Below are 11,812 nucleotides of genomic sequence, written 5' to 3' on the forward strand. Positions count from 1 at the left end.
AGCCTTATGCAAGAGGAGCACACGGTATTTAAGCCCACGCAAATTTCGTCAAGGCTGACAATTAAGCGTTTACGCCAAGTGGGAGGGGTTGAACTTGAGCGAAAAATTCATTGAGAAACTATAGGGGGGAGTTTTAGGTGCGTGCGCAAGGAGAGAGGAGAGCAGATGAGAGGAGAAAAGAGGAGAGTGTTGAGTGAGACAGCGGATCCGCACATCTCACTCTGTTGTTGTTGGAATTAAGTGTGCAATTGCAACTTTCTTCCCCTCAGTGATTCCCGCAGCATTACGTGCCTCACAAGTATTCAGGCGTTTTTGAAGTGGTTTATTTTGGACCGCGTCTCCGGGCGCAGCGCACAGATAAAGTTGTTCCACTGGCGCTGCTACATGCGCCATGCACTCCTCGCTTTAGTTGCCCAGCGTGTTTGATGTAATGCTGTGCACAAGTTAATCCTTAATATCTCTTATTAATAACCCAGTGGCATAACTGGCTATAGAAACAACTCCTAGTTCATTCATTAAGCACCGAGATGTGCCATTTCAAGGATCCACGACCTCATTCTTTTTCTCCCGACTTTGAATTCATTGTGCAGCCAGATGAAATTCACTGACACGGCTCAAGTTAAACTATAGCTATATTCCTCTCTCCTGAAATAAGGTCCACTACATGACCGTGTATTGTGCATGTTTTTTGTTATGAACAAAATGTTCTATATTAGCCCATAGTGTTTCATTCGAATATTTTATATCCCTGTATCTGGTTTGAATAAAATAATTTGGACTGAGTGGATGTATACTCCAAATTCTTGGCATCCTTCGTGTCCCACTGATTTGATGAGTGCTGAAAGATGCAGGCTCCTTTATTCAAACACTGCCCTCTTGAGGGAAAGTAAACAAATCAAGTCCTGTGAGGGGGAAAAGATAGGATTAGGATTAGAGTTATCTAGATCAAACTGGTCTGTTCAGCTGTCCAACTCCTTTGGTGGGCAAGAGCACGCAGACAGCAAGCCAAAAGAGTAGCTTGAAAGGTAAAAAATATAGACAGAGATTTATAGGAAAGTAGCTCCCTTATACAGGCACTCACATTCATGGCCTATATCACTGTTTTGACACATCCTGTACCCATTCATTTGAGGGGCAGAGATGGTTCCATAATCATACACGTAGGCCCTGAGGTCCCTCTAGTTTTATGCAAGCCCTAAATCAGGGTTTGTAGAGCTGTGGCCAACTGGCCATTTGTCACAATTCACAATGGTGAACATAATTTGGGATAACGCTGAATTAAAATGATATTGTATGTTGAGTTTTAAATATAAAGTCTGTCATTCACCGTCATTCCTCTGGTTTATATTTTCTCCTCTTGGGCCAACACTGACCATCATCACATGTGATAGAAGTCCCATTGACATAAATGTCACTTTTAAGTCTAGATCAATAGGAGATTTTCTATGGCTGGACAGTCAAGTCTAGTCATTTCTAAGAATTTACAACAATAATTAAATAAGGTAACCCTATTTTTTTAATATGTGCATAGTCACCAAAGGAATGCTTGTGACCCACCTTGGGTGCCAGCCAATAGCTCAAAGAGGGAGCAACAACCAATTTAAAAATTCCCCTCTCGTTATCCCACAACAACTCTCTCCCAAAGCCAAACTTGTGATGTCGTGCTAAGTCTAGAGCAACACCAATGAATTGGCTTGAATTAAGAAAGATTTATAGGTGACTGGAAGAGTAATCAGAGGGAATTTCTAGGAATCAGGGTTCAGAGCAGGTAATGTTTTTACAGGATAAAGCTATCTTTGGGCATAAACAGTCTGTGCAAAGAATGAGATTGATTGACCCAGTTGTTATCCATGAAGACGCTCCAGATTTTACATAACGGTGAGTTCAAGTCTTAGTTCTCTGGTTTCTGGCTTTGGGAGAGAGTTGCGCATGTTCACAAGTATTCACATGGCTGCAATAACATATATGAATTTCAGTGTTTAGCCGATTCCCTTTCCATAAGCCAGGTTTTAAGTAACTGGAGTAGACAGCTTTGTCCTCATAGTGTGTAACCCTACAGCTCTGAGGTTCTGCCAGATTTTTTTTTTTTTTTTTTTTAGTGAGGGATGGATGGTCCCACTGTCTACCACAAAGCCAGCTCTGATTACAGCCTTCTCCCCGCTGCTGCGACGGATGTCAGTCACAGCCTCAATTTAGACCTCTCTGGGTTTCTTTACAGAGCCATTGGGCCCCAGCTCAGTGTTTTTTATCATGATAACAGTAGAGAGAGGCCTAAATAACAATCAGATGCGCACCAGATTGCAACAAGGCCTCCAGCACTGAGAGAGAATCAAGGGAGAGTATTTTTTATGGCATAGGAGAAAAACACAGCGTTCGAGGTCCATAAACAAAGCATTCAGCTCCTCGTGGCTAGCATTGGGAAAGTGAGTGATTCATCGGACAAGTTTGTTAACTACTTGATCACACAGGTTAGAAATAAATTTCCGGTTTCCTTTTGCAACATAATTACAGGGGTATGAAAGTAAATAAGGAGATATTGTTCCAGTGTTGTGTGCCCAAACTTCTACATTGTTTAACTCCTGAGGTGGAAGGGTAAATTATTCATAATGTGTCTATAGCTGTTATGCAAAGTAGCTTCAAGTTGCAGCTTTCTGGCCTCCCAGAATGAACCCGTGAAACATTAATCTATCTTGTGCTCAGTCATATAGAAAATCCACAAATATCTAGATTCTAGACAGAATGTAAAAGCACAGAGGATCCAATTCTAAGCAAAAGATGGGTGACATTTTGCATGGAGTGAAGTGTGTACCTGCCACATTAGATGTACTATAAATGCACTGTCCTTCACATTGTTAGGAACAACTGTCTACATATGTTTTGCAATGCATTGTAACATGGCTTTAAAACATTGTGAATTTGGCATGACTGTATTATCATATGTTGCAGCCATGCAGAAAACATTGTGCTCTTAATGCCTCATAATGCCTTAAGAGCCCTAACACCTATTTCACCACCATATGTTATCACATCAGGCCAGACAAATTAAGATGTCCAAAGTGCCATTTCAGTTCACCTTTCATGTTTATTCTCTGCACCTGAGGTTTCAAATTCAACTCTGGAGGGGGTGGTGGAAAGTTTTGTCATGTGGTGCAAAGAAAAGCATCTGCAGCTCAGCATCAGTAAGCCAAAGGAGCTGATGGTGCACTTCTGATAGAGGAGCAGTGGGCTACAAGCACTTGTGACTAATCAGAGGATGAAGAGGTAGAACAGTCAAGCTTTTGGGGTTTTGTATCAGTAATGAACTGAGAGTGCACTGTTGTTACTGAGATGATGGATTGTATAACTCACTTATATCATAGTATTTGCTGCTGCAATAACCACTTTTCCCCAGCAGGAATCGTTCACCTTATTTTAAACTGTTATGCTGCTCTAGCCGGAGATGGGAGGAAATGGTGCTGAAGCTGTCCAAGTCATAAATGTCTTACGGGGTTGCTCACGAAACAAAGAAAGGATGTTGAAATTTGACTACAACATAGTGTTAAACATGACACATTGTCTCACCAAAGTTGAACTTAGGGCACTGTCCATTGCACAGATCTGTATAACAAGTGCAAGTCGAAGTTCAAGTTTATTTGAAGCCCAATATCACTGTTTATAGTCTCAAAGGCCTTTCCTTGTGCACAAGTTTACAACAAACAGGACGACACCCCCTGACTTAATCCTCATATCAGGCAAGAAAAAATTGCCAATAAAAGAACCCAGCTGTAACAGGGGGAAAAAATGGAGGAAATCATGAGAAGGACCACAGAGAGAGGAGACCCCTTCACTTCAAAAAACATTTCACCTGGCGTGAGATTCAGCAGCATTCTGAAACAGCAAGTAAGCAAGATTATATAGTGCATGCATATGCAAGTAGGCCGAGGAGAACTGCATAAACCATTGCTTCTGGCTCAAGAGGTCACAAGTACAAGGCCCACAGTGAGGCAGTTGTTTTCCTCAGCCAAATGTTAAATCATGAGTGTCGAAGTTTCATAGCAGCCAAATGTCTCATCATGACCCACTTTTAACCCTAACATTAGCTAAAGGTATTTTTCTCTCCAACCCTGCACACACTCATCTTATCAACCCTAAAGTGACACACTAAAATAAGGGTAATTAAAATGTTGTTGCTGGCGTCTTAAATCATCAGACACAAAAGTATTGTTGTGCACATTTGAATCCCTGTATGAGTTCAATTTGGATTTGCACACATGCAAAGAATCTCCAAGGAAGGCTGTACTGTTGATCATCTGCTTTGCAGAGACACTGGAAATATTTGAAAGTGTCTCAATATTAACAGTAGCTCTGCACTGTATCAGTTTGTATATCTCTATGCTTTCCACCAAGCCCAAACAAGTTATTTAACTGTTCATATACACACACAGCTCGTTCTTAACAGTGTCTGTGCATTGTCACAAAATGTATCACTCTGCACATTGTACAGCATTGCAAAAGACACAAAGTAACACCCTACCTTGAACAAGACATTTCCAGTCCAGAACACAGCTTTTAACACACCCTGTTAACACACCCTGCTGCTGCTCCATAATACACATGACGTTGCAAGAATTTGGTATTTGCCTTAGCCTGCTGAGCCTACAATGTGTCCTAAGTACAATTAGTGTTTGTCTGTTGGCAGTTAGAAAGGATTTCTCAGTAGAAGAGGAGGTCATTGGGAGGTGAACACTGCAGAGTAGCTGTGGCTGAGGCACGATAAGCCTAGAAGTCCAAGGAGGAATTCTTCCTGGGTTCGGCTGTTTCATGTGGTTTCCACGCAGGAAAGCAGGAGATTGAGCCCTGGCTGTTATAAATCAGACCCGAGCCATTCCCATTGTTGTCTTACAGTTTTTCAGAGGGCAATCATTGAATTAGAAAGTATGCCCATTGATACATAGTTGCAGCCAAGTAGTAGGAACTGTGGGAACTGGAGCTGTGGTTGGCTTGGAGAGCCTGGCTGGACCTCACAGACCACACTTGGCTGTGTGGCAACCACGCCAGGCCTCTCAGCACACCGCTCACCACCACCACACAGTCTGCCTGCCAGCCACAGGTGCTATTCTTAGATGGAGGAGAAATTACACTGCAAATTATTCACTTCACAAAGTAAAGCTTTCTTTCTCAGTGAGTCCGTCGCTCACTCACTCTGTCTGTCTCTAAATAGCCCAATCCTGCTTCTCAGTCCTTATCCTTAGAACCCAAAGTACTGCCGTTCCTCAACCAGGAAGTTAATGCAGTTAATCTGATTTACCATTCCAGGTGTAAATCAGTACCCGATTAGATGGCTGCAATGAGAACCAGCAGGGCTCTGTGGGTCCTGGAGACCAAAACCAAAAACCACTGCAGTAGTCTATTTTTTTTTTTTTTGACATAATACTCCACTCTCCCTCTCTCACATGGTGGCTGGTTGTGATGTAATGAAATATGACTCTAGAATAACATGTTACCAAATGTATAGACTATACAGACCCCACAGCCACAAGTGTGGGCCTCAGGTCAACATGTTTGAAGGTAAGTTGGTTGTCCTCCAGCCAGAACAGCCAAGGTTTAATATCCATTGTGTTCACAATAGTTGAAATATATTTTTAACCAGTACCAGCTAACTAAGCCTGCACTCCAAAATGAGGAGACAAAGAACATTTCCCCTTTGGGCCACTGATGTTCACTGCCGATGTAAATCATTAGTCAGTAGTTGTAGGTTTATTAGATTGTATTAGACATTGGACATAAATTATGTGCACATGGTGTTTCTTTAGCCCCACTGACAGCTGCGGTCCAGCAGCTAGGCACCACATGTATCTATATGTTTTTATTAATGGATTGACATAGTCTCTATATGTATGTGTATTATAGTGTGAAGATGAGGTAGCTAGTGGTGGTTCTAGAGACATTTTGAAGAAGGCCATTGACATCCTGGTGGCTCTAGATCTAACTCGCATTGCAACTCATTCCCAGTCTTACACAAATTTTCATTCACTCTACACTGTGTATTGTTAGACAAAAGTGACAAAATTACATAAAGATATTGTGAAGCAGCTTGGACAGAGGGTAGATTGTGGTTGAGACCAGAGGGTGGAGCCTTTGCCTCTTATCCCTTCTCATAAAGACTTTACAGGCTTAATATAATGAAGCCTTCATAGAGGCTTTATTATAGGACACCCCTCCCTGTACTACAATATTATATCCATACTATATAATTATTATATATGGTGCAGATATTGTGAGCCAGTTGGCATTTATATCCATTGTATTTGTTTACACATGGGGCCTTGCTAATTTGGGAGGAAGGACTGGGATGATTCTGGGAGTCCCAAGTTGGCAGGGTCCCTGAAAGGCCAGGTTTCATAGAGTTTTCCTATAGTTTTAAGAGCCTCATTGCTGCCTGTGGTTTTGTGTACAGTGTAACAGTCTCATCACATGTGCTGACAGCAACAGTGGTAACAGTTTCATGATTATATTCCAACTGGCCAATCACAGAATTACACATCATGTATTTCACATCATCAATAGCGAGCCAGAAAAATTTTACCCTTTGACTTCGTCTTATACAGATGTCAGTCTCCATGTATGTGTTTTGGATTGTAGATTATGGCTTTTTCAGTGTTACAGTATCAGATGCCAAATATTGACTGATGAGTGTATTTGCAAGTTGAAAAATATTCTCATGAAAGCCCATCTTGTGAAAATATCAGACAAAGGATGCTGTGATATATGAAGGTGGTGAGTGAAATATCTGGTGCTGCTTCAGTGCAAGGGTTGCACATTCCTCCTCAATGTCAAAATCTCCCAGAATACTTTGCAAGGTGTGCTAATTAAGCATGAAAGTACAAACAGGCTCAGCTGCTGCTGAGAGTTCACACCAGCTCTCTGTGCATAGAGATGGTTATTTTCAGGCCTCAGAAAATTGCTCACAACTTTGCTTTTTACAAGATTAATAAAACAAGATAACAAGCATGTGAAAATAATCTACAGCTCTTGTATCTAATCCAATAAAGGCTAATTATAAGACGGGGTATTTAAAGAGGTCATGCCTCAGCTTGTCATATGAAGGTGCTGTAGTTAGCTGTCGATTCAAAGCCCACCCACTGTGCAGCTTCCTGAGAAAGCCCAGCCTCTCTTAACCAATGCAGAAGTAGGTAGTGTGAAAAAAAGAGAACAGACAGTTAGAAACAGCTTGAGCAGAAAGTGTTTGCCTCCACCTCTACATGAAATGTGGCCTCTCGTGGTTTAGTTGTGACAGGAGAGGTTGATGCATTGTAGATATGGTCACAGTCATGGTACAGTGGAGAGCATATTGCAACGAACCCTTCATGGCTTATGCTTTTATGTTATATATATGATGTTAGGACTGCTTCCTACAAAAACAAGGTGGATCCTCTCCACACATGAGAGCCTGTCATAATGTGAGAATACACTGCATTTTTTTATATATATATATATATATAAATTCATACAGGCGTCTATCATGTATCTTGAACAGAATATGCTTTTCAGCTCCTCCATAAACCTGTAAGCATTTGCTTTAGTTAAACTTGCTCTTGAATGGACTGAAAAGTCTCAATTATTCATATTAAGTCAGATGAGTTTCATAACTTATTATGAAGCTTGAACAGTTGTGGGGTAGATAAAAGAACTCAATACAATTCCCATTAAAGGACAGCTGCAAAAACAGCAATCCACAACCAATATATGGAGTCTAGAGCCACACAAATGTTTAACTATGTGGCATTTATAACCATTTTATAAACAGATCATTTTAAGGTTATAGCTAGGGGAATACTTCCTAATGCTATTGATACTGCTCTTGCAACCCACTGTTTCAGACCGCTGTGTTTTAAAACTGCATACTGGGTAACCCAGTATGTTATTTTGGTGATAAAATGTTGATAATGTACAGTTGTCTACAAACATTTTGGCCACAAAATCTGTTTTTAAGCTGAAAACAAAGGCCTGTGTAGCAGCAATGTCACTCTGCTACATTCCACAACTAGTAAATGCAATCCTACAAACCACAGCTGAGCCACTTTTATACCAGGATGTTTTTGTTTGTGGATAAGTTTAGTACATCATTAGTCTCCCACAATAATCAGGGGGTTCCTATGAAGTGTTTTCCATCATTATTACAGAGTATATGTCTTATTTCCCAACACGAATTAAGCAATGCCGATGGGGAAAATACACAGTGTCCCCCAAACGAATTGTGATGTGAACAATACAGAGAAATAAAAGTTCCCATCCATCTCTATGTTTCAAAAGAATCAGGGAGGTGGTCTCAAAGCGCTTGTTCTATCTATTGTTGGGCGTGACATGACAGCTTTTTATTGACTGTGCATGTGTATGTGTGTGTGTGTGTGTGTGTAAGCATAGGCTTTCAACACGGACCCACAGGATCTGCATACAGCACAGCAAGCGCTGTAAAACAACAGAGCAGAAAGAGATGAAACAAGGAACACCACCACGGGCACAGGCACTTGGAAGAGGATCTGAGAACCGTCCCATTCCAAAACCCATTCTCTCTCTCCCTCTCTCTCTTGTTCTCGATATTTCCTAATAATTAGTGCTGCACCACAGATGTGCATTTCTCCCTCTTCACCCTCCTGCCTTTCCACCCTTTCCGTCTTCCGTTTCTGTGATGTGAATGTGGGATATTAGGATGAGGATTTAAAGAGAGCATCATGTGCTTTCTATTTGATAAAGTCATTAAAAAGAGGACAAAGATGAAAGCTGAAAGGCCCGTGCATAAAAACCTGTAAGGAATTACATGGAGGCATATTTAAGGCCTATAATCATATTTTTAAGCAGTTTGATGAACCCAAACATGTGGGCAAAGTGAAAAATGCTAGTGACTCTTGAACTTTGAAAATCAACTCTCTGGTATTTTGATTTCATAAACCCTAAGGGGAAAAGGATAAATGAGTCAACAGGCAATAAAAGTTTCAAAGACAACTGATAACTTTATTTGGTGAAATTATGGGCGAGGAGAAATTTTGGTCCTGGGCTGACTTATCAAACCCAAAAATATCTTAACCCTGTGCAACTGATTGGATATCCTGTTTCTCACCATTGAATCATTTCCCCTATAAACAAGAATCAAACATAACAAGTTTCCAACAATTGCACTGAAAAGTGATGAGTGACTCTGAGGTCATATGAGATCTGGTATGAGCAAGACAATTATTCAGCTGACACTGTTTTATCCTAGAACAAGGAAAAAACATCCTCCCCTTATGTTTTGCACAACTGCACAAGAGAAGTAATATTTCAACTTTTAATTTTCATCTATTTCAAACATGATAAACTCGTACTTATACACTTGAACCACAGTTTTAATTTGCAAATCCTTTTGGAGATCTAATTTATCCTCTCTTTTTTTCACCACCCAAAGTGTCGCCTCACCTAAACAGAGGAATGGAGTTGGAATGGAGGAATAGAGCTCTTTGGACTGCCTCGTCAAAAGAGTACTTTCCCTTTGCAGGAACCTGTCTGCTTTGATTCCTGCCTTTTGCTATAAACATTTCCACACAGATATACAGCGAAAACCACCACTGCATAGCTGGAATAAATGACACTTCATCACACCGGGTCCAGCTCTGTTATTGATGAGATCGCGGAAACAAGCATTCTGGATTTCTTCAAATAAGCGGCAGAAGGGGACCCATAACCTGTTTCAACACGTAATCCCTCCATTTTACTCGGGCTACTTCCTGACCCTGGATTCTCCCTCCTGGCTGCGGTCCACGGGCTATACCTTCATCAGACACTATGGGTATGGAATCATGGGATATCACACAATCTGTAACAAGTCTGACTGATCCTGTGCTTTCATTGCTACCGTTGATAGCAAACAGTAACAAAAAAAAAAAAAAAAAAAGCTCATTCTGTCTGTGTTTGCTATGCTTCATCAGCACTGAAATGATCACATCCATGCCACATAGATTGAAAAACTCAGCCTTGAGCCATAATGTGAATTCAGCCAAAGTAGGGAGGAGGTCCCTGGTTGGGGCCCCTAAGGGACCACACAGCTGGGCTGCAGTAATTGCTGTGCAAGGGGCCGTGGAGAGAGCAGACTACGATTGACTTAAGCCTTCTCAATAGCCCTGTTGGACTTGATGCTGTCTGAATGGTCCATCCCCAGGCTTAGGTGTGTCTGACTTGTGAAACAAAAAAAAGCATTTGCATCAAAACTTAGAGACTTGGAAGGCTTCCTATTTCCCTGTCTCTGTCTTGATGTAATTCCTTCTCTGACCTTTTTTGTCTCCTTTGCCCTATTTTTCTCATTTCCCCGTCACTCACTCTCAGTGTAACTGGAGAGCTTAAAAAGGACTTTGCCTCCACCTAGTGGTCACAAGCTGCAGCAATTACAGGGACAAAGCAAAATGTGACAGAGCATACATGCCTTTATATATTGTTGTATACAGGTATGTGTAACTATATTGCTGTATTTTATGCCATGGGCTATAAAGTTTTGTCTGTTTTAATAAGCTGCACTTCAACAAGTTCATCTAAATTGCTATGGCATCCATACGGTGACAAGTCTTACAAATTAGTATAAAAAGCGGAAACATCTTCAACAGACTAAATAGATGCCTACTTGCATGGGCAGTCTTGCCTCTTCTTCCAGCAGTCTGTGCTCAAATATCACAGTCCCATGAAAATATCATAGGAAAAGCATTTCTTCCTGACAGCCCGTCTCCTCTCAGTCAGCAGGCTGGAGACGGTTCATTGATCAGGCCTTAGAAACTGACCAGAGGTAGAACTCCACTGTTTGCCAGACAAGGCCCATTAGGCCAATTACCTGAGATGGTGTTCAAGATGCTTGCTAAGATGTTTGTTGATTGCAAGGAAGCTCTAGGTTGTTGCTAGGGTTTTTATGTGGTTTCTGTAGTGTACTAAATGAATGCCAAGGAGTACTGTGTTTTTGCTGGGGTGTTTCTGGGGTGTTTCTGGGTGGTTGCTAGAGCTACATGGTTACTAGGGTGCTCTAAGACTTAGCGAACCACATATAATCTAAGTGGTTGCTAGGGTGTAGAAGTGGTTGCTGTGGTGTTGCTAAGTGGTTGCCAGGATGTTATGAGCTCATATCAACCATAGGACAACCTATGATAATATGCAAAAAGTCCATCACAGCCATAATACTTAAACTGGTATCAGTGCAACACCCATTACAATTAGTGGATAACTTGCAACGTATGTACTTATTTGTCAAAATAATAACACTGCATACTGCATCTATTGTTGAGATACTGAATGATTATGATGACAGCATGTACTCCCTTTCCCAAAGTATATATTGAACTTTTGAACAGAATTAACCAAATTATCTTTACCTTTACTAAAATTTCTGGAGGGTGGTTTACTCAGGTTGTTCTACAGCAAGAATGAGGAATCTCTTTACTCATTTTTCTCTTGATCCACATTTTTTTTCCAACTGTTATGTGCTTTGAATTGTGTATAGCATATGATACATACATTAAAAAAAAAAAAAAAAAAAAGTTATGTAAAATACACCACGGCACACGGTCATTTCCATGCATGTGCCTGGCTATGCAGAAAATGAAAAACAGTGATATGAATGTTTCATAAGAATATTATAATATTTCGCATTTATGACTACTCTAATATCATAATTGATGGTTAGATATTGAAGAGACATCTATTATTGTCAGCTGTTCCTATTTTGTTTTCAATCTGGTGAAATAAACCTGTATGATGCCCATTTTCATGAGTCAAAATACTGTTTAAAAAAATAAAAAAGGTACTCATCACATAGTTAATA

Source organism: Myripristis murdjan, chromosome 19 (genome assembly GCF_902150065.1).
Source record: "Myripristis murdjan chromosome 19, fMyrMur1.1, whole genome shotgun sequence".
In the NCBI taxonomy this organism is placed as follows: domain Eukaryota; kingdom Metazoa; phylum Chordata; class Actinopteri; order Holocentriformes; family Holocentridae; genus Myripristis; species Myripristis murdjan.